Below are 22,367 nucleotides of genomic sequence, written 5' to 3'. Positions count from 1 at the left end.
CCCACCAACATCTGCACACACACACCTGTCTTCATTACTGCACTCTGGGATGCTTGTTGTTGTTGCTTGTCACTGCCACTATTATAATGTGTTAATGTATTTTATTGGGTGTTTTCTATTATTAGAGTGTAAGCTTCTCAAGGGCAGCTGTCTTGTCCGTTTTATTCAACAGTGAATCTCCAGAACCGCCCGGAGCCTGACACTTGGGAACAGGCAGAAACATGTGTTGAATGAGTGGGCAGACAGTCTAGTGGGCGACAGTGCACTTCCTAGCATAGCTCTGAGCTGGGGAGACTCCAGAGGCCCTTGTCTGCACAAGAGGGCTAAGTCAGGGTCCAGCTGAGTGTACTAGGTGTGGGCACTGGCCTCCATAGTGGCTGCTCACCCAGGGCTGCATGAGGAGGAGATCTATTTGGGCTCAAGAGGAAAATATTAGGACTTCTATCTGTTATTTACGTTGGCCTGAAAAAAAAGAGAGACATGTCCAGTTTTCTGATGTAGCCAGTTTATCAAGGAGACTAATCTCGATAGGGTACAAGCAGGAACAACGTTATCTTTCTCCCACCACTGCCTTCAAACAGAGTTCAGGTAACTAGGCCAAGCCGGCCAAAGACACCAACCTATATATACTTGATTTAGCTTAAAATAAATGTAGGGACTAGATAAATGCTCTCTCGTGGGAAACAAAGTAGAAACCAACAATGATCAAGCCAAATGGAGAATTCCTAACTCGGCAGGGGCCTGCCACACCATCGTCACCCAGGGAGAGTCACCCCAAAGGCGACAGGCCACGGCAAATGTCTTGGTGAGTTGAAGTACAAGAACAGGCATGACATAAACGTTTTTAAAAACAATACCAACTCTCATTCTGAAATATCTGCGTAAATACTATGATTTAATTGTTATGGTCTGACTCAGGAGCCCGAGAAATCATTTGAACTGGCCCTGCCAAGGCATTAGGGGTGAGTTCATTAAATGTTTGACCAAATAGAGCAAGCTAATGTTTAAGTTGATAATTTTTGTATGGCCTGTGAACGATGTTATACATATCCAAATGGCCCTTGGCAGAAAAAAGGTTCCCCACCCCTGGTCCAAATGAAGGATTTGAAAGGTAGTACACTTGTCTTTTCCCCCTTGACCCTGGCAGGGGACCCGGCACGATATGGTACTTCCTACGTGTGGGTGGATTGAATACATGAGCAACATACCAAGTTGTAGAGGATCAGACCATTTTAGTTACATCTCCCCTGAGAGACACTTAACCCGATCTTGACAATCACAAGTGGTGGCATTTGCAGCCTTCTTAAAACATGAGTAAAACGCTGACATTTCCATAGACAGAAGCCAAACCCCAGGAAACATTTCTAATCTGGTCGCTCCAGGTTCAGCAGAAGCCTTAACTCCACTTGCCAACGGGAAGTGCCCCAAACACATTTTTAGCAAGAGAGAGACCACATAACTAACCAGGTTGACGTGGGGAATGTCTGGTGTTTATTTTATTTATGCTTTGCATTAAGTTAAAACTTCATTGCCAGCGACACGGGCCAGCAGGCTTCTTTCACAGCTGTTTCTCTATGAAACAGTTTCACAAAGACAGGATGTTGTCCTAAAAGAGTCTTTTGGTTCTCGGCTGGACAGGCCAGCAGCTGGCTGGGTGTCACAAACAAACCCGAAAAGTACGCTCAGTGATGCCAGCTCACCAGGAAGCTGCGTCTACAGCTTCCAAGGCCGAGCAGCAGGGAATTAAAAAGGTAGTAAATAATGCAGGGAGGCTGCTGCCTTCACAGAGCCCAGGAAGCCAAGACTGGAATCAGTAAGGGTACTAGAATGGCGAGCCCCTGCGGACGCTCAGGGAACACAGAGGACTGCTGTGTCTCAGGTCTCACAAAACTTGGAAACAGAACTGAGCACAGACAACAAATTTGTTTCCCGGATCAGAAAAATGCCGGTTGACTATTTCTGCTAATATCAGGAACTGGGTAATAGCGGCAGCAGATAGGTATTGAGCACTCATTCCCAGGCGCTATAGTAAGTGCTTTTCATGCATTTTCTCATTCGATGCCTATTAGACTCTGAGGGGGGAAAGTTTCATTATCTCAACGACAGGTGAGGAAGTTGAGACTCAGAGATCAGAAGTAACTTACCCCAAATCCACAGCTAGGATAGGAACATTGGGATGTGAATGTAGTGTGTCCAGCCTGAAAGCATGTTCTCTAAATCATGACTTTTTATCAGTTTCCAAACAAACAAACAAAAACAAATAGTGACACGGCAGTGCAGTGAGGGAAAATATGGCCTTTTAACTAAATGGTATATTCATGACCTTGGAGTAAGTAACACTCCCTTGCATAGGCAAAAGGTCACTAACAATAAATAATCAAATTGATAGATTGGATTATGTGAAAATAAAAAAAACCTCTGTTCATTAAGAGACACTATTAAGAAAGTAAAAAGGCAACCCACAGAGTGGAAGAAGATATTTCTGATACATATAGAACCAATATTCAGAATATATAGAGACCTTCTACAATTCAATAAGAAAAAGAGAACCAAGTAGAAAAATGGGCAAAAGACTCTAATAGGCACTTCACAAAAAGAATATCCAAATAGCCAGTAAACATATAAAATATGACTTAAGTTGTTAATCATCAGGCAAATGCAGATTAAAATCAATATGCAATCTGACTACACACCGATCAGAATGACCAAATTTAAAATGACAGGAAACACCAACTATTAGAGAGGATGTAGAGCAATCAAAATGCCCATAGATGTCAGTAGTTTGATAGATACAATCACTTTGGAAAATTGTTTGGCAGTATCTATGAAAGCTGAATATATACATACTATGTATAATTTCAGTCCTAGTATAGACCCAACAGAAACATGCATATATGTCCACTAGAAGATATGTATAAGAATATTCGTGCAAAGCTATTTGTTGCAAATGAAAACAAAAAACAGCCCAAATGCCCATAATAAACAAATGGGAAAATAAATGATAGTATATTTACAAGATATCAATTAGACTGTATGAACTTCATATCAATCAGATTATATGAACATCCAACCCTATATTGATCAAACACATGCAACAATATGTGGATTAACCTACAAATGTGATATTGAGTGAAAGAAGCAAGACGCAGGTGAGTGTATTCTTCATGTTTCCTTTATTTAAAGTAAGAAACAGACACAATTCCTCTATACTATTAGAAGTCAGGTTAGAAAAGGATGTGGTAACTGGAATGGGGTACTAAGGAGGTTTGACTTCTCAGGTGTGATATTCTGCTTATTAATCTATGTGCTGGCTGCAAAGGTGTATTTAGTTTGAGAAAATTTATCAAGCTGTGAACTTACTATATCAGTTAGTTATTGCCATACAAACCATCCCTAAACCCAGTGGCAGACAAAAAGGATTGATCTCCTACTGACTGGTTTGTGGGCAGTGGAGTCCTAGGTTGGGCTCAGCTGGCCTGGCTCTGAGCTGCTTTCACTGGCAGCCGCCCAAGGCAGGTTCCTTTAAGGTGACAGGCAGGATCCGAGGGGGTGAGAGGAAACACACGGGTCTCTTAAGGTCTAAGCCAGGAGTTGGCATCCTTTGACCGCTGCCCACATTCCATTGGCCTAAGCAAGTGACAGGGCGAAGCGGAACATCAGTGGGGCAGGGAAATATGCTCCTCCAAGAGGCCAGGAGGAGGAGGGACTGTTTGGAGAATAGTCATCTGATCCACGATATTTATGATAGGTGCGGTTTGCTGTGTGTATTTCATATTTTAAAACAAAAATTGTTAAAAGGAAACAACAAGTAAAAAGTGTAGTAAAAACATGATCCTCCAACCTTTCACCCCACCCTCCCACCCCCAGTTCTTCATGGAGAAGGGATGCTGCTTATGGAACTTTTGTACACGCCGGGGAAGAAAGGAAGGAAGGCCTGAGCTTCCCTCGCACACAATGCACTTCCTGTCTGCTGGCTGAGAGGGAAATCTCTGCCTGCCGGCCACCGGCCAGAGCCATGGCAGCGACAGGTCAGCCCTTCCCGGGGCAGCTGGAGGGATCCTTCCCCAGTAAGGCCCCGTTTCTAGCCCTTGTTCTTCCCCTTGACCACTCCCTGTGAGAGTCAAATTACTTAATTACTTAAAGATTAAACTTTTTTGATGAGAAGGAAGGAGCTGAATATTTAAGAGGCTCAAGATTTCTGCGAGACCTTTTCCCTATGAACTGACACTTCTGAACCGGTCTCCCTTATGCACAGCAGGCAGCGGGTTCTGCACAGAGGCGGTCTGTTACCGCAAGGGCAACGTGCCCAGTGCCCTGACCTTCTGAAACCGATACGCTCTCTGTCAGGAAGGCAGAGCCTTTGGAGAGGTCTGGTGCCCACGGCAAGGAGGGTGTGGGAAGCTTGAGGACAGGTGTTCACCCTGTGACTTCTGCAGGCCCCAGGGAACCTAAGGCCCTTAAGCCTCACCATACCCACCCCCCCAGCCCTACCCTGCCACCCCCCACCTCCATACTAAAAACTAGAGCTTTCATCTTGCCTCCAAGAGATGAAACAGGGGGTGGTATTCTATTCCTTCTCTGTAGGTAAATAACATTTGAATGTACACAATGACAATTCACCGCCCGCCCCCCCACCTCCCCCAATCACAGCTTCTCACATATAAACTCCATCTCTAGACTCAGGCTGCCAAGTGTCAACTCCTGGCTCTGTTACCTACTTGTGGTGTGGCCTTGAGCGAGTTATTCAGTCACTCTAACCCTCAGTTTCTCCACTGTTGAGAAGAAGATACTTGTTTATTCATTCAGGGATTTTCTCCAAAGACCTGCTCTGTGTCTGGCAGGGTGCTAGGCTCTAAGGATACAGTGGCAAATGAGATTTTCATGTGGCGGAGGTAGAGTGAAAAATCCATTTTATGTCAATGTAATCTCATTCATAGCCATGAGTGTTATGAAGGAAACAAACCGTGAGTTGAGATGCAGACGAACAGGGGAGTCAAGGAGGGTCTCACTGAGAGGCAACACCTAAGCTAAATCTCAAAGGAAGAGAAGCTAATCAGGGCAAAGGCTCTGGAGCCAGGAAGAGCGTAATGCTGTCAAGAAACTACAGGCAGACCAGTGAGGCTGGGCAAGGGGAGAGTGACATCTGGGGAGGCTGGAGAGAGAGAGATAGGAGTGCTATCCTGGGGGGCTGGTAGTCAAAGCAATTTGGATTGTATTCTAAGACAGTGGGCAGCCACTAACGTGCTAAGATGATCACACTGACTGCTGTGTGGCGATGGGGAGAGGGTGGAGTGGTGCTTAAAAATGGAAGTGAGACCAGTCAGGGGGCAGCAGCAAGAGTTCTGTGGAGATGGGAGAAGTAGACAGAGTCAAGCATTGTCCTGGGGGTGGACCCCCAGGACTTGTTGATGGATTAGGGATGTAGTGAGTGTGTACGTGTGTGTTGGTTACTGATTGGAGCGGGGGGGGTGGTTGATGAAGGGAACAGTTTCGGGCGATCAAGGTTTCTGATTGGTCGTGTAAGTTCTGAGATATTGGAGAGATGGCCAAATGAGAATGCAGTGATGTGGCGGCTGGAGGCCTAAGCTGAAGATGAGTATGTGGGAGTCAGCTTCTTACAAGAAAGTGGGAGCTCCCCTTCTGTCTCAGACCATTTTCGGGGTGCTCTGATAAAAATACCATAGACTGGGTGGCTTAAGCAATCAACACATATTTCTCACAGTTCTGGAGGCTGGAAGTCCAGGATTAAGGCACCAGCAGATTCAGTGTCTGCTAAAGACCCACTTTCCGGTTCATATACGGTCATCTTCCCACTGTGACCTCATATGGAGGAAGGCATGAGGAAGCTCTCCAGAGTCCCTTCATAAGGACACTAATCCCATTCATGGGGGCTCCACCTTCATAACCTAATCACCTCCTAAAGGCCCCACCTTCTAATACCATCATGTTGGGGATTAGGATTTGGGGATTATGAATTTGGGGGGAGGGGTGATATAAACATTGAATCCATATCATTTATGCCTATAGCTCTTCAGAAAGGAGATGGATTAGGGAGAGAGTGAGAAGAGGGGTGAGGAGAGGGCTGAGCAATGGCTGGAAGATCCCCAACATTAGAGTAAGGAAGACAAAGAGGGGCCAGCAAAGGACCCTACCAAGGACGGCCAATAAGGTGAAAGGAAGGCCAGGAGAGGGAGGGGTCACAGAGAGGGCATGTTTCAAGCAGTTGGGATGCTCATCTGGGTCCAATGTTGCTGAGACAAGGAAGCTTCCAGATGTATTGACAGGTGAAAAAAGCAAGGCATGGAACCAAGCATATAGTGTACTATAATTTGTGTTTTAGAAAGGTACATGTGAGTGTGGGGGGGTGGATATTTTAGCTGATTTGCAGGTTTACTTAGAGAATAGCACTGGAAGGCTCTGCTCAAGCCGGATAACAATGGCGACCCTGAGAGCAGAGAACCCGGTGGTGGGAGACGGGGTCGGCTGGGAAGGAGACTTTTCACTATGTATCAGACCCTTTAGTGCTTTTACATGTTTGTGTCAAAATTACAATGAGTAAGAAAGAAAAGTACTTTTCTTTCGAGAGTTGCTGTAAGGATACTAATACATCCTTGGCAAGCTTGTGGTGAGGATTAAATGAGACGATGCACATAAACTGCTTAGCTCAGCCTCAGCCCTGTGTTCGGTGAGGGTTGGTTGGGAGGGAACAGCAGAGAGAGCCTTGGCCTGTATGTGCAGTTCCCAGAGCTGCCATAACAAAGCACCGCCAACTGGGTGCCTTCAAACAACAAAAATGAATTCTCTCCCAGGTCTGGAGGCCAGAAGTCTGAAGTCGAGGTGCCAGGGTGGTCACGCTCCCGCTGAAGCCTCTAAGGAAGAACGCTCCCTCGCCTCTCGTTGCCGGTGGTGGCATCAACCTCCCGCACCCTCGGCTGGCAGCTGCATCGCCCCACTCTGCCTCCATCAGCACATGGTGTCTGTCTTCACATGGCCCTCTTAGAAGGACATCAGAATTGGATTTAGGCCTAATTCAGTATGACTTCAATTTAACTACATCTGCAAAGACTCTATTTTCTAGAAGGTCACATTCAGAGGTACTGGGTGGACATGAATTTGGGGGGATTCTCAACCCAGTGTAGCTTGCAGGTCAGATTCTCACAACCACAAGCTTATCTCTGACCTGGGCGTCTGGTTCTTGTCCATAAAATGAGAGAGGGGCACTGGAGGCCCCTGGAAACCCCCTCCAGCCCCACAGGCAAGGTCTCCTCAGATGTTCCCAGAAGCCTCTCCAGTAGGCACATCTGGCAGCAGGAACAGGACTGAGGAGGTCAAAGCCTACCTGAGCGGTTCACATTGCCGCAAGTTTGGAGGTGCCCGTGGCTGTCCCTGCAGATGCCCCTGGGACACCGAGCCATCAGTGAAGACTTCTTACGTGATGAGCTGCCAGGCTGCCAGGAGGGTTCAGACTTTGGCCTTAGTGAGGCTTGAACTCTGGGTGAGTCATAGCTCAGAATTATAATAAGCAAACCCGGTCCTGCCCAGTCCTCTGTCACATAATTCACGGGACACAAGTAAATTCACATTCCTGTTGAAAGAGGAGTTGGAACAAACTGGATTTGGTGCAACAGAATCCAAGGGACATCTGAGGTCATAAACTAAGCAAATGGGCGCTGCTGAGTCAGCCTACAGCAGCTGCCAGGCAAGGTGAGGACAGAACCGAGGAAGACACTGTGGATGGGCATCAGGAAAACCTACCCCACGGCGCATCCAGGGGATGAAGCAAGTTCCCTTTGGGTAGCTGGGTTGCAATAAAAACAACAGGTACCCAGAACCTGGCTCCTCACAATGGCTTTGACATGTTATTCTATTTGATTTGATCCCCGAGAGTCCTGAGTGGGCGGGAACTTTGATCTCAGCTTCCCAGGTGAGGGAATTGAAGCTGGGAGTGATGCTGGCCTCGCCCACGAGACCACACCAACCACTCAGGGTCCTCCCAACCCAGGGCCTCTCCCAGGGAGGCTCCTCCAGGACAGTGGTCCTGAGAGTCACCACCCAAATCGCCAAGCCCTACGTTACCCAATAAAATGTTAAGGTAATAACCTTTCATAGGAACAACTTGTTTCCTCATTCTCATGTAAAGGGTGAGTACATACAGCTTTGTAGAATGTTGCTATTTTATTGATTTATGGCACACAACATAAATACAAGCAGAGTTCTTCTTGTGCAAACATGGGCTCAAGACGGGCCCAAAAGATCCCCTTTTAGCACCTCAGCTACTCCAGACAGACCTCCTGGAGTGACCATAGGACCGTCCCGACCCCCAGGACAGGGAGGCAAGCCCCATTCCTCCGGAGAACATGGTCTTTAGAAGACAGCCTGCCTCACTCTGCCAAGGTGAGCTTCCGCCTGGAATCCTGCTGAGGACACGGCCCCGGGAAAAACCCTGGGCCACCCCATCTCACTGTTCCAGCCCTGGACGGGGCAGGGATGGGTTAGACCCCACTGCAGGGCTGTTTTCCGCCGTGGGAGGAGCTGGTCCTGTTGCCAGTAGGGTGATTTGGGGCTTTAGTCAATAAACTACATGGCCATTAGGCACATGTTTGGGACTTGCTTTTGGTTACAGCTTTAAACAGAGAAAATGAATGAATGGAAAAAATGGGGAAGTGCTATTTTATAGTGATAAGAGACATGGGCATTGAGTCTGATCACCCTTGGGCTGAAGCTAATATTGCCATCTCATCTCTGTGGCATTCAGGTCCCAGCCAGCAGAGAACGCCTGGGTGTCAGAGAGAGTCGAGGAAGGAAGGAGACAGAGCCAGCGTCATGGACTCACTCAAGGTCACACAGCTTCTAGTGGGTGATTGAACTCTGTGGGAGCGGGAACCATGTCTGTCCAGGACACCATTTGTCCCCAGCACCCATCAGGGTGCCTGGCAGAGGGTGGGTGTCCATCAGGTGAGCTGACTGAAGTGAAGGCAGGCCGGGAGGGGTGGGGGGGAGAAGCAACAGGCAGAACACAGGCCTCTCCTTGTTCAGGCCAGCGCTCCACAACTTATGTCACTATTCTGAGGAGGACAAAAAGAAGCAGGGATAGAGTGAGGCGAGAGAGGGTATATGAGGACCCGGGAGGTTAAGAGCACGGCAGTAAGGTATGAGCAGGTGTTTTAGGAAGAGGAAAGGATGGAGCAAGTCTGAGAGGGTGGGATTCCAGAGTGGGGTCTACTTTCCAAAGTTAGGGTGCTGACCTGGGCCTGGCTGGTAGTGGTAGTGACTCAGGCTACAGTAGAAGAAAAAAATAACCAGGAATGTTTTCCCCAATAATCCTGAACCCACGCACCCTTCGCAAGAACTCCATGTCAGGCCTCCCCGGCTCTTCTGCTGGAGTCCTGTGGGCGGAGTGAAGGGGAAGCTGGGGAGGAAGAGAGGGCAGTCACTCACCTTCCCCGAAGAAGAGAAACGGCAGCAACCTGCACATCTGCTCAGCCTGCTGCCTCTAACATTCGCGTTCCTTATTTCATTTGAACCCTGAATCAGCCCTGTGAGGCCCCCATTCTACAGATGAGAAAACTGAGTCCCTTTTGAGTTCTTTTCACACATTTAGTTTCTGTTAAACATTAATAAAACCAAACTAAGAAGGTCTATTAGTGTATTTTTACTTAATTAGGAGTAATTCCTTAGTAACCCCATGGACAGAACTTCGAATAGACTTTGCTGATGAGCTGGTGGGGAAATATTTGGAGTCAGAGAAATCTCAGCAGCAGTGCAGTCAGCATTTTATGGAACATGTACTATGGACAGGCCACTATCTTTTACTCATATTGTCACATTTACTCTTTATTCCTAAGAAGCTGGTGCTATTATTATCTCTAGTTTACAGATGTTGAAACTGAGGCTCTGAGACATTGATTACCAAGATCACCCAATAATAAGTGGTGGCCTCAGAATATTTTTAATTATATTTACTTGCCTATGCATGAGACTGACCTGTGCCAAATATTCGATCTTTAGGGGACAAACAAAGGGGACCTGGAGTGGAGCAATCCACTAGTAGGAAGGGAGGAAGAGCAGGAAGAATAGAGGAGAATCAGGAAGGTTATTTTCTGGACAGTGGGCAGCATAAATGAAAATTGCAGATTTAAAAAAGCAAATTTAGACTTTAAAATTGTGTATCTTTTTATTATTTCTTCAGAATCATATTCATATTCTAAATCACCTCCATACATAGACCTTTCAATTAAGATACATTCTCCGGTTTATCGGGCATGAGAAATGAGGCTACATTGAGACTATTCTGGAGATGATGACTTCTCATGATACAGATCAGGCCATGTCTTCATGGAAAAAGTTCCTTAATTTAACTGTTTAGTGGAGAAAATTGTTCTCAGTCTCTCTCAGAAGGCCCATCTCTGGGGAAGAATGGCTCTCCTGCGGGCTCTCAGCTGGGCTGAGCTGAGCTGGGCTCTGCTTCCCGTGTCCTTAGCTTGTATCTAAAGATCTGGGAAGAACTAGACCCTGTTTTGCAATTGAGTCTTGAAAGACCATCTGGATGATCTCCCTTAAAAGCTGCAGGTGTAAATGGCAGCTGAGAGCAAGCGTCACTCAGTACAGATTCATCTGGCCTCGAAGGTCACACTGTCCTTTTCAGAGAAAGGCCGCAGAGTGCTCTCCTGACAGGAGCCCTCAGGCACTGGGTCCACCAGCACTGCTGTGAGTTCCCGAGGCAGGGTCTGCAGTTTTATTAAGACATGACAGCTGGAGATGAAGACACTAAATGATTGTGAAGCTCTTATCTAATGCTGACACCTACCCCTAGATGCTGATATTTCTGGATTGATTGAGACCAATAGACATGATGGGGAGAGACAAAAACCTGGAGACACTAAGAGATGATGCCCAATTCGGTCAATAGTGTGCTTCATAAAGCACTTCCGTGTCCAGGGTCTGATATCACACTTACTGGGTCACTCTGAGAGCAGGAACCATCAGATGCATTTTACAGATGAGGAATGAGCCCCGTGGGAGGTCCCAAGATGAGCAGCAGAGGCACCAGGCCCAGAGTCCACAACTCCTCTTGCTTTCTCCTCCAGGGCCATAGGGATGACTTACACCTCACACACAAGGCTGGGCCAAGGGACCCCAGGACACGGGTCAAAGCATGCTTTCAGACATCCTAACACTCTTCCTACTGAACGCCAGGCCCTGAGCACTGGTGCCACTCACAGACACCGTGCTAAGGCAGCTGCATGTGAAGATGGTGAAGATGGAGGCCCACAGGGCAGTGGTGTCATTGGTCAGGGCTGCCTGGACATCCCCTCTCTGGGCAGGAAAATGCCAGAGGATACTCAACACACCGAACTGAAACCAAGGAATCACCCTGACTCTTTGGGGCAGGAAGAACACAGCAGAAATCTAGTTCAGACTCCAGAGGCCTAGCCCACTTCCCTGTCACTTCCTCCCAGATCTCAGCTTTAGCTGGAGATTCCAAGAGGGCAGTGGGGTAAAGTGGAAGCTACACTGACCTTCTCCCAGCACCAAACTGGAATTACAAGTGAAAATAGAAAAAATATTCTGAATAACCGACTGAAGCCTGGCTGGAGAGAGGCCTTATACCCAAGGACTTACAGAGGAGGCCACATCGAGACTGTAACTCAGGGCCACACAGAACATACCTACTGCTCTTCCAAAGGTTAGCCCTCAGAAATGCGGCAATAGACAGGCTGGGCCCAACAACCCTAAGCTCGGGATTTGTTCCCTATTGGCTGAGCTTCCACAATGTGCACAGGCACCATGACCCAGAGCTAAGCTCAATGCAGTTCTTGTTCAGAGAAAATGGAAAGCTCCCAAGCACAGAAAGGAAAAATCTACTCAGCACCTGGGCATCCCCCACGAAGGCCAATAGAAGGCAGGGGTGGATGACATGTAAAGGACATCTTCCATGTTTCTGTTAAGCTACTGTGCTTTGGGGACCTGCTGTGAAAACCTCAGTGTTATATTGATCTCCTACTTTATCCTATTCCTGGCTCTATGAAATGCAAATCCTCAGGTTGTGGCTGTCCAAGGAGGAGTAGAGAGGAGATGTGCCAGCATGCTAGGATTCTGGGATTGCAGCAACCTCAGCCATTCATGTTGGTGAGAGACATGCCTCCCCTCTGCTTGCAGAGGCTGTGGTGAGCGGACTAATGAAGTGCTGGGCCTGGGATATTGGTGGCATCTAGTCACACCAGTAAGGACCTCCTTTCCTCCTCCTATCTATACCTCTTTCTAAACATTCTAAGAATGAAGTTGATTTTAGAGGAAAACTTAGTGGCAACCAGAGGCAAGTGGGCCTGCCCTGGTCCTTGGCCTCTTACCCCCACTGGCCAGTCCCATAAGAGGTGGCATCCTGAGGCCCTCTCATTGTCCCTCCCGCATCCAGTCACCAGGGAAGCCAGGATTGAGTGAGCCACCTCCAGAGCTGTTTCCAGCCACAGATACTAGAGGCCAGGACAAGAGAGCTGGCACGACCGGGACCCTGGTCCTCCCCTGCGCCCTATAAGCCCCGCCCCAGTATAAAGCCTCGTCCACCTCACAGCCCCACAGCAGCCCAGACAGGTCAGCAGATCAGAGAGTGAAGGTCAGCTGGTCTGGGCCTCCACAGTGGAGCAGGACCAGCTGTTTCCATGACTTCCGGGCTCCTTCCTGACTGGCTGGGTTGTGAGTTGGGGGTGAGGGGTACAGGGCAGGAAAGAGGGCAGAGTGGAAAGTGGCTTAGGTCCACTCTCTCCCTTGTTCACTTATAACTCAGGGGGTGCAAGGGCCTTTACAGCTGCTGAAAACATTCCTTACCTTGACAGAACCCAGATAGACACAGTCCATCCAAGAAAAAGCAAGTAACTTAGTGAGTTTTCATTGTCCCCAAGTCAGAGGGAGCAGAAAATCTAAAAAAACTGAAAGTTAACACACGCCTTTGAGATTTGCTTTTACTTCCCTACTTTTGCCTGTTTGCTCCCTCTTCTCTTCTATTTTTCCTCAGTAGTATTTTCCTACAGTCCCAGGTTCCCATATTAAAACTCTTGGAAAAAAACAGTAAACAAATTGCTTCCTTTACTGTGTGTGTGTGTGTGTGTGTGTGTGTGTGTGTGTGTGCGCATGTTTCAATATTCATAGCAACTTGGCTGAAGACAGACACTTCGTAAGAAAACACAAGAACTTTCCAGAGAAGCCCTGAAGGGGATTGGCAAAAGTGCAAGCGAGAGGGGTCCAGCTTTCCTCTTCGCCCAAAGCAGCCCATTCCATTTTCTCTCCTAGAGGCCCAGCTCTCTTTCCCTGGGGACTTGTGAGGCTGAGCCCTTCTACCTCCATTCTGCCTGCCACGGGCCCAGGAATTTGCAAACAGAACGAGGGTAAGGGCACAGGGGCCCAGACCCATGCAGACCCAACTTGCCAGCAGGGCACACAAGCTCCTTCATAATTGGATCCCAGCCTATTCCTTCTGCCTCATCTCTTGATCCCGTGGACCCCTCCCCACTCTGTCTCACTCCCTACGCCTCCCTCCTTCCCACCACCTAAGCCCTGGCCATGTCTATCTATGGCCAAACCTCTTTTCCTGCCATCCTTTTTCTACCTAGCCAGCTCCTGAAGTTCATTCAAGGTCCTGCCGGAAACCCAGTTCCTCAAGACATCGTCACCAGACTTTCTTTCCTCTGCGGGCACAGTCAGTGCCCCCCCGGGCCTGGGTGCTCACACAGCCTTGGTACACACCTTTATCCTGACACTCAATGCCCACATTGTAGCCGCACGCTAGGCACCCCTCTCTCCCTACCGGTCTTTGAGTTCTCTGACGCACGTTAGCAGTTTGTTGAAACTCCACAGGTTTATTTTCTTGATCAAACAGCCCTCTGATAGTATATCAAAGAAAGTTAGAGCTGGTGCATTTTCAGATCCACAAACCAAATTGATTTTTCTGAGAATGTCATCAAACTCCACATGAAGGGTAGAATTCTTAACTTGATTTTTAAATGAAAAGGCAGCCTTAAAAAGCAGTAAGTCATGCTGTTGTTCAATTACATTAGCTGTTTGCAGCTCAAAATCATTGTCATCAATAATCCTGCGAACCTTGGAAAGTTTCATCCGAATCAGCTCGTTGGCTAAAGCTGGAAGGCGCTGACGGGATCTCAGCTAGAGATTGTGTGCTATTAGTAAGCACCACTGTTCCACCCCGGGGCCATCAAGGCAGGAAGCACTTCTACCGAGTTATTTATTGCTACTTTCCATTTGCTTGTGTATATTTTCTACACGACACAGGTATTACTTTTGTAAGAAGGAAAAGCAATACATTTTTTAAAGTACACAATGACAATCAATTAGGTTGATTAAAACTCTAAAAGCTCAAGGAGGAGGAGGGGCAGGAAGAAGAGAGACTCTTAAGATGTTTGTGCCCCCGAGGCCTGCAGCCTGAGCCCTGGGCAAGAGGCCCGATTGCTGTCCCAGCGGTCACGCCAAAGTCATAAGGCCAGAACTCCCGGGATGGGGAGGGGCGGATGACATGTTGGGAGCTGCAGGAGCCCTTTCTCTGCCCAGCTGTCACATGTCCAGTGCTCACTGCTCAGAGCGGCCACAGATGTTCCATGGGAGCACTAGAAAATCACGCCATTTGGGTTTTAGACCTCCCAGCTTTGGACGGTATAGCTGTGGGACCTTAGACAAGTGGCTACTCCTGGGTTTCTTCATCTACAAGGGGACCACACGTCTGCCTGCCAGAATGTCCATGACATGGGTTATAAACTAGATAGTGGTGCCTACACAGGAGGGGTCATTATAATCACCGTTGGTCCTGGTAGAAGGTGGAACTGATAGGCATGGATGAATAGAATTCATGTCCCTTTTGCAGGTTCACAGACATTTCATGAGCTGAAAAATACTCAAATCTCCACAACTGTGTGGGTAGGTACTATGACTATTTGCAATTTATAAATGATAAATCAGAGGCAGCAAAATTAACTAACTGGTTTCTAACTAACTAACTAATTAATTGGAGCAGAGAAACTAATATCTGAATCGGGGTTGTCAATAGCAGAGCCTGCGTTAGTAAACCATGGCTTATGCTTACACTCGTACATGCACACACGTGCACATGCACACACATGCACTGGGCACACCCCCCCGCACACTCCCCCATCACATCCCAAATACGCATCCAGAGTCTAGTTGCATTCTTTAGTTTTAATCCTGAATCTTGTTTCTTTAAAACTTAATTGCCCCAAGAAACTTCTAAGTTACCTCTGGGGAGTGGGAATGTGGAGTGAGGGGTGGGGAGGCCTTTCCTATCCATTGTACACTGTTTTGTATTATTTTGATTCCTTTTCTGAGTATATATTATATTTAAAAGAATTAATAAAAAGACATACTGCTCTTCATTGGTAGGGCTGTGCTTTTAAACCAAAGTTTTAAAGTTTAATGGAAATAAAAATTCCTTTGCCATTCACAGGTTTTAGAGCCTTATTTATCTAATGCCCCGGTTGCTGGGGATCTTTCCAATTTCACGTTGGAATTGAGCCTGGGTTTCCTGATTTCCCCACCTCTAGCTCTCAGCCTCAACAGCAAAAGCCAACCCAGCCCCTTCCTGTGGTTTCCAGCTCAGCAAACCTGGTGGAGGGAGGAGGGAGGACTAGAGAGGGGGAGGGGAGGAGGAATGGGGAGAATGCCTCATCCAGGAGAAGCCAACCTGGGACCTTCCAGCACAGTCCCCCATGCTTGGTAAACACAGGGTCAAGTCACAGTCCGGAACTCCAAAACCTAGTGATGGAGGCCTGGGAAGGTGAAAACCACACAGAGAGGTCAGGATCTGGGGGAGGCAGGCTCAGAGAAAGGGAAGGGAGGTCTGGATCACCTGTTCGGAGGAAGAGGGCACCAGCTGGAGGGGCAGGGACAGAGCCCAAGCAACCCCTGGTGGCGTCTCCTCTTCTTTCCTTCCAGGCTCCAGAGGAGTCTGAGAGGCAGGAGTCCACCAAGTTGGTGAACCCAGGAGGGGCCATGGAGCCTGCCCTGTCAGGCCTGAGTCCAGGCGTGGGCTGACTCCGTCCTGCAACCAGCTTTAATTAAGTTTCTGGAGGAACCCAAACACGCTCTCAAGCATTATTCCCTTAGAGCGGGGCTGTCAGGCAGAAGATGGAGAGAGAGAAGCAGGCTGGCTCCCTCCTGCTACATGCATCCACTTAGCAATGTCACTATAATTTCTCAAAAACATTCTCTGACAGACCCGGTCTGAGCCCTGCTCAGGGAGCCTAGCCAGCTAATAGACCAGCTAGGGGACAGCTGGAGTCCGTCTGCCTAACTTGCTGGGGGAGAATTCATTAGCCAGCCACCCGCTCTTCTGTCTCCGCAGACCTCAGTGCTGGGGTGGTCTGGGTGCAATGTGGTGAGTGTGCAGAATAATCCCCGTGGTACGATCACGGACCAAAGAATACCTCCACACTGAGAGCCCATGGGACATTGTCTTTGCTGTTTCCCCTGCAAACAGGCCATAGAAGCATTTGGCTTTCTCCTCTGGCCACCTCGGGGCATTATCAGGGCTGGGCTCGGCCACTGCCGCTGTCAATGTTTGCCCGCCTGGGGAATGCTCACTCATATTAACCAGGAAGCAATGAGGAGAAGCCTTTCGGCTCCCTCAGTAGATGCTGTACAAGCAGAAAGCAGGCTCTGAAATGTTATCTGGTCTGAAACCTCGGGTGTCTAAATATTTACCAAGAATGTGATTGGCATTCCCTCATTTGGCACAGCCAGTGTCCACCGAGTGCTGGGAACAGGAACCAAGCTTTCTAATGGAAGTGACAGTGCCCTGCGACCCCAGACCTTCCAGCACCCTGTCCTTGATGTACTTTTGGGTTGGCCCCTCCAGCTACACACCCCACACGGAGCCCTCGGCCCTGGCTGCATGAGACTTCTCAGAGTTCTCCAAGCACACCGGCTCTTTCTCATGATTTGGGTCTACACTGATTGCTCCTCCTGGCCTGCCCTTTCCAGAAGGCTCCTCTTGGCAGCATGAGGCACACCTCTAGGTCAAGGACACTGAAAAGACTTCATCTGGGGTATTAACTGTGGTTGACTTGTGGGGACTGCTGGGAGTTTTGTAATGACCCCATCCAAGCTGTGAAGTGAGTTTAAGGATTCATCATTGGGCTAATCAACATTAACTGCCACCTCCTCCATGATGCCCGCAAGACTCCCATCCTCCAAAGTAAACGTGATCTCTTCCTCCCGACATTCGTTTGGCACTCAAGTCATTTTTCATTTTCCACCTCATATTACAAATATTTGACTAGCTTAATCCACTTTCTCTGCTGGCCTCTGGGTTCCTTAGGGTAGTGACTGTGTCCTACTCATCTCTGTATCCTCCTTAGAACAGATAGTTCCTTGCTTGGAGTCAATGAGGTCAAGGTGACTGAATTGAAATTCTTTCCTGGGGACAGCTGGCTGAGAGCAGACTCATCTTGAATATCCTCAGGATGAGTGTATTTTGAAAGGGGGCTGGGTGATTCTGCATCCTGCAGTGTGGGAGGTGCTGCTTCAGAGAAGGTAGCAGAGGGCACAGGGCATCTTGCTGGGATGAGAGTGGGGGTGGTAGGGTTGCAAGATAAAACACAGGTACCCAATGAAGTCAAATATAAGTATACCCTAAATATTGCAGGACACATACTTATGCTAAAAATTATTAATTATTTCTCTGAAATTCAAATTTAACTGTGGGCATGCTGTATTTTTATTTGCGAAATTTGGCAACCCTACATGGGGGTGCCAGGGAGAAGGTGCTGGAGATCTTCTCCACAGACTTTCTAGGAGCACTTCTGTCCACTAACCTGTGTCTTCATGGAAGAACAGCCTGGGGATGAACCCAGCCAAGCTGACTGCCTTTTGTGGCTGTCCACCTTCCCAAGTTCCCCGGTGTTTCCAGACGAGGCTCTTTGATATTCCATCACCACTTCTCTTGTGGGCTTGGCTTCCTGTGAAGGCCAGCTGCAGTGAGACCCAGGTGGCGGGAGCCATGCATGGAAACTTTAGGAAGCCCTGAGAAGGTATTTTAATGTATTCAGCTGTCAGCTTTACTAGGTAAGGACCTCGTCTGTGTTGTTCATCATTGGATCCCCAGTGCCTTGCACAGTCCTTGGTATTATGTAGTGCTCAATAAATATTTACTAAATAAATAAAGACCTCGGTGCCATTGGGCCTTCTCCACCCATGATTAGACTTACCTCATCCACAGCGATAAAAATGTGCAAAAACAGGAGTTGGCATTCGGCCTTTCCTTTACAGGAGCCATCACTAATTTCCATTACCCGGCAAAGTGTCCAAGTGCATCAGGCTGATTTGGATAAAATCAATTAATGCGTCCTCAGGGAGCATGGCTGCTATAAGAGCAAGATAAGACTGCATCTTCTTAATTTATTTCTGTTTGAAGAGTAATTAATACTTTTCATTGATGTGACTTCAGAAGACAAAGAAACATACCAAGAAGGGGAGAAGTTCATGCCATCATACGACCTCAGGCAGACTGAGTTATTACAGAGACACCGAGTTGCATCTGTGTTTTGTGGTGCCTGCCTTCTCATTTCCTGCTCCACTCAGAGTTGCTGAACACCTTTCTTTTCTCCAGTTTTCTCCTTTTCCTCTTCTGTCGAAAACCCTGATGGAGGACGTGGCGTGATCCTAGATTCTGAGATTTGATCAGAAGTAGATGCTTGTGGTTAAGAAGGACCCAGAGATCAGAGGAGCCATCAATAGGGGACAGCAGGAAATGGCAATTATAACGAGGCCCCGGCTTGGGGGTGGCACTGGGGCCACAGAGGTGACATCACTGGGTGGGATCAGTGGACCTCAGTGACAGGGTTAGTCAGGAAGGATTTCTAGCTTCCTGTCTTGACTGGTGGGGGGTGAGGTGGTGGGGTGGTGAGGGTACCAACCAAGACTTCATTGCAAACGACAGAAGCTGACTCTGGATCTCTAAGAAGAAATGGAATTTAGTGGCTGTATATTTATTAGAGCTCACTGGACCAATGTGAAGCCTAAAGAACCAAACTCCGAAAATGGGCAGAAACCAAGAGAGGCTGGGGCTTGCCTGGTCAGGTCATGGCCAAAGCCTCCCTACCATTGGACACCTGCTGCACCTGCTCTCTGTCCCTGTTGCTGTAAATAATCTCTCGCTTTGTGTCACTGTCAAGAACCAAAACCCCTTGTGCAAGGTCTGATGGCCAAGCCTAGGTTCTGTGCATATGCCCCTGTCACTAGGGGGCACGTGTGGGAATGTCTGGCCCCGTTCAGATTCACACTGATTGGAATTTCCTCCAAATAGAATAAGGAATCAAGTATGTGATGAGAGAGAGAGAGAGAGAGAGAGAGAGAGAGAGAGAGAGAATCCTTATTCCCTATGGTGGCATTAAAGTGGGGAGTGCAAGAGGAAGTCCAGGTTAGTATGAAGTAGGGCAATGAGTTCAGTTATGAGCATACTGAGTATGATATGCCCATAGGTATCAAGGTGGAGCTGTGGAGAGAGGCTGACATTGGAGATGCTTATCTGCCAGCTGTCTTCAAACAGGTGATAGGCCATTGGTATAGCATCCTGTCCTTCATCACTGTGGAACCTCCAGCCATTTTTTGCATTCCACATCTTGAATAACTGATGTCTTCTGAGAAGCCCAGGACTGAAAGCAAGGGCCCTGCAGGAGGTGAAGGTTTGGCTGGATCCTGTTTTCCCAGAAGTCCCAATTCTTGGCTTGAGTTCCTGATCATGAAAAATGACTAACGAATAAGAGAAGTCACGCTGGCTAGGGCAGGACATAAGGGCAACTTTTGACTATAGCTGATGGGAAATAAGCTGGAAGAATTGCCTCTTCTTTTAGGGCTTTGTAGCCTTCATTTTCAGGTTCAATTCATGCTTCAGAAACACAAATACCTCAAGGGTATCCAGGAACTTGGAAATGTTCAGAGCAAGCCCCAGAACCAGTGAATTGCAAGGGGACTTAGGGACCATTTAGTCCAACCCCCCTGTTTTAAACACAGAGAACTTTCAAGTTCTCTGATTGTGAAAAAGTAACACAACCTTTCACCCACACCTCCACCCCATCCCACCAGCCCTGCCACCCACCTGAGAGGAAGGGAGGCCTCTGTAGGATGCAGCTGGGTGGAACACCTCCTCTTCCCCTGGAGGCAGTGACGTCAGTCACTCCTAGGAGATGGTTAAAATGCAGCTATTGTTATATTCTGGCGAGTAGATTCTGGATTACCCTCCCATGGGGGCTGGTCATGAGTCACTATAGCACATCCTCAGGAAGAGGCTGGCTGCACTCCCAACATGGCCAGATCCTGCAGTGAACTTGGGAGGGACCCTGAACTGGGATGTGTGAACTGGAGGCTCTTGTGGTTGCTCCTGTCACAAGTTGGGGACCTGACATCCACCTGCTGGGGAAGCCAAAACCCACCTCTGTGTTGGCATCACAGGGCACTCAGTTAATAGAATGAGATAGCCTCGGCGAAGTCCTCACTATGACACTGAAGGGTTAAATAAGGGAGCAGGGGGAAGACCCAGCAGGTGCCTGCACAGAGAACCTCTTCAATGAAAGCCCGCTTCCCTGCTTTCTTCTTACAGGAGGACCTGGAAGATGACCAGCTCCCAGTCCTCACTCCAATTAGGCAGCAAGGAGACAGGAAACTGCCCTGGGGGAGGGGATGTTCACAGATTCTGGAATTTCAGTCAAATCCTTTATTTTTGATGATTAGCCTACAGACTGTGGGTAGCTGTATAAGAGACCAATTCACCCAAAGTGGAGGGAGGAGACATGAACTATAGTAATCCCATATTAAATAAAGAAGGTAAATGGCTCTATGCCATGGAAAGAGAGTCTGGAAGTGAAGAAATAAAGGAATGAATGAATGACCATAGCCTGGCATGGCCCCAGTTCTCCTTGGCTGTGCCATTTTCTGGAAAGGAAAGGGTGCGGTGGCTTTGCTCATGCTCTCCCTCCCCTCCTACACCTCTCTACTGCTGCATACCCAGCCCCCACCCTTCAGGGTGGCTCAGATGCCATATCCTCTAGTGCAATGGTTCTCAACCTTCCTAATGCCGCGACCCTTTAATACAGTTCCTCATGTTGTGGTGACCCCCAATTTCATTGTTACAAATTGAACATAATTAAAGCATAGTGGTTAATCACAAAAACAATATGTAATTATATATGTGTTTTCCGATGGTCTTAGGCGACCCCTGTGAAAGAGTCATTCGATCCCCAAAGGGGTCACGACCCACAGGTTGAGAACCACTGCTCTAGTGGGAAGCCTTTCTTGATCCACCAACTTGTAAATTCTCTCTTTTCTCTGTCATTTAAAGGCCTCACCTTCACTCTCTGAGGACCCTTATTTCTAGGCCAAGTGATGGATATTGATGTGTATGTCTTACCTCTGTGTGCCCTCCAGTGCCCAGGGCCTAAAGCAGCCCCTTGCACAGAATGTTAAGGATTTCTTGGCCCTCTGAGGACTCCCAATGCCCCTGCCTCTTTGTCCAGGATTGTTTGAGTGACTTCCATAGCAAAAGACCTTTGAATAGAAGTGGAGTAGAGATGCATTTCTTAGAATGAGCAGGGAGTCTCAGAGTTGGAAGCAGTCCTGGGATGAGAGTTGTGTCCTCTGGCAGAGAAAGGACAAAACAGATCAAACTGAAGTGAATAAAAAACCCATGTCAGGGCCCAGGGTAAGGCCCAAGGGCCAGGAGGAGATGACCATGGCTGAATACCAGGGAGGATGAGAACGGTAGGGGTGGTGGGGGAGGGGACAGTGCTCAGCATGAGGTAGGGCTTTAAACCAGCTCTCTGTATCTCTGTCCTTGATCGAGCCAGCTGGCTGCCCATGAATAACTTCAACACCAAGGGAGAGATCTTCCAGAGGATACTCACATAAATGTTGAATAGAATAATTTTTATGATAATGACAATAATAATAATAACAGCCAGTTTTTTTCCAGTACTTGTTTTGTGTCAGGCACTGTCCTAGGTCTATTTTTTAAAATATATTTTTATTGATTTGAGAGAAGGGAGAGGGAGAGAGAGATAGAAACATCAATGATGAGAGAGGATCATTGATTGGTGCCTCTTGCACGCCCCACACTGGGGATCGAGCCCACAACCCAGGCATGTGTCCTGACCGGGAATCAAACCATGACTTCCTGGTTCATAGGTCAACGCTCAACCACTGAGCCATGCTGGCTGGGCCATAGGTCTATTTTTTTTTTTTGTAGTGCAATAAACTTGTTTTATTAAGTTTAATGTACAGCATTTACCTTGGAGATCAAATGACTTAAAGATGCTGATGGAGTTGGAGGAGAAAGGCTGAACTGAATAACTGAA

Source organism: Myotis brandtii, unplaced genomic scaffold (genome assembly GCF_000412655.1).
Source record: "Myotis brandtii unplaced genomic scaffold, ASM41265v1 scaffold4, whole genome shotgun sequence".
Taxonomy (NCBI): Eukaryota; Metazoa; Chordata; class Mammalia; order Chiroptera; family Vespertilionidae; genus Myotis; species Myotis brandtii.
Note: the sequence above shows the minus strand (reverse complement) of the source record.